The following is a 1,965-nucleotide window of genomic DNA, read 5'->3' on the forward strand; positions in this document are numbered from 1 at the left end:
GTTCTACAATAATGTGCTATAAACACAGTAGCTCATTTGATTTTTGTTCTATAAAAAGCAAAGTCATTTGAGATTTTTTTCAAGTTTCTTTTTCCTTATAACTTGGGGGGGGAAGAAAAGAAAATTAAAAAAATCTCATACAACATTTGGAGTTTGCTTCTATGTATTTTTTAATTTTTTTAAATTATTTATTTATTTGACAGACAGAGATCACAAGTAGGCAGAGAGGCAGGCAGAGAGAGAGGGGGGAAGCAGGCTCCCCGCTGAGCAGGGGGCCCGACGGTGCTGGATCCCAGGACCCTGAGATCATGACCTGTGCCGAAGGCAGAGGCTTTAACCCACTGAGCCACCCAGGCGCCCCTGTATTTTTTTTTAATTTAACAGTTTATTTTAATTTATAAGTGTCATTTTAAAAACATCACTCCATCAAACCACGTAGAAATAAGTATGCAAAAAGTCTGTACAACAAAACATACTTTAAACATGTTTAAGTAGAGGGACTCTCTGAAATTCCAGATTTTTCAGTCCCTTTGTTATTAGGCTATGGAAGCCAAGCAATGCTTAACTTCAATGGGAGTAAGCCTCCTGGATCTGGCATTGCAAATTCCCACCTCTGTATTGTCTTCTGTCATTTGCCCTTAGAACTTTCCTTTAGGGTTAATCTGGCTGTATGATTACCATCTTCAAGTTCCAGGTCTTCATTATATCTTTTCTAGAGGAAAGTCTTCCCATTGACATAGCTCTTTCCCATGGCTGTGGCTTTCCAGGCAAAGTAAGCTCCAGATAGATCTGACTGAAATAAATATGGTTGCACCTCATTCCAACCACAAATTAGTAAAGAAACTCCAAATGAATGAACACTACCTGAGTGTATTATTACATCACAGAAGCTACTCTCTGTACCAGTTGAGCTGTGGGAATGGGTTCTTGGTAAATGAGATAGTGTTGCTGAGCTAGTTTTTGAGCTCTGTACACAAGCACTTTGTCATCTGGGCCCATGCCACTATACACCAAGCCTATGTGACTAGTAATTGGTTCCATGTTGTGTATACTTTACTCATCTTACAGAATGGATTTCTGTTTCTTCTCAGTTGCTAATACCACACCATTTGCAGCTTTAATTCCCACCGAAGGAGCTCCTTCACCTATATCAGCCAAAACATTTTCAGTCTGGACAGGTCTACAATATGGGCTGAAGGTAGTCTGAGAAAAGCACTCCATCTTTACCTGAAGTGCCCTGGAGTTTGCTTTTAAAGAGCCTTTTATCAAATTATATCTTGATCACCTTGGATCTTCAAATGCCCTAGAAGGATCCATTGACCAATAACTAGATGAAAATTTGATGTTCAGAGTCATAAAGAATGAATACGTAATTTTGGAATTTCATTCACTGTAAATTTTTCATTTACTGAGAACGTGTCAGATACTGTGGTAGGTGCTGATGGGAAAACACAATCCAAGCAATCCTCAGAGTTTGTCCTAGTGTTCACCATAGGGAAGACAAACACATGCATTATTAAGCTATGCCCTTTATGTTAAGAAGAATGAAAATACGCAGTTCATTACTAAAAACACTACCACTGGACAATAAGGCATGTAAAGTGCCCAGGAGCTGGTGCAGAATATAGATGTATGCTTGCCATTCCCTCTCAGGGACAGTTTGTTTCCTGTGGACATTGAGGATCACTTCCCTCTCTGAGCACTCCTCTCCTTGTCCTCTGAAATCTTCTTGCACTTTATTCCCTCTGAGTTCCACCAAGGTTGAGCCTTCCTCTACTATGCTTTGGCCTGTGTAGTCTATCTACCAGTGACCTGAGGGAAAGGGAACAGATTTCCAGATTCTGAAAATGGCACAAAGGAAAATTGTCCTTCCTGATCTAGCTTCCATGAAAATAATTTATAACACAAATCAAGCCCTTTCCTACTGAGATTGGTTGTCCCCATTACATAACTCCTCTGTTACTA

The 1,965-nt window shown here is 39.8% G+C and overlaps 1 pseudogene; it reads right to left on the reverse strand.

The window, feature by feature from the left end:
• Positions 1 to 536: 536 nt before the first annotated feature.
• On the reverse strand, positions 537 to 1,221 carry LOC123950409 (annotated as a pseudogene).
• Positions 1,222 to 1,965: the final 744 nt, after the last annotated feature.

The sequence above is a fragment of the Meles meles genome, chromosome 9, assembly GCF_922984935.1.
Source record: "Meles meles chromosome 9, mMelMel3.1 paternal haplotype, whole genome shotgun sequence".
Classification (NCBI taxonomy): Eukaryota; Metazoa; Chordata; class Mammalia; order Carnivora; family Mustelidae; genus Meles; species Meles meles.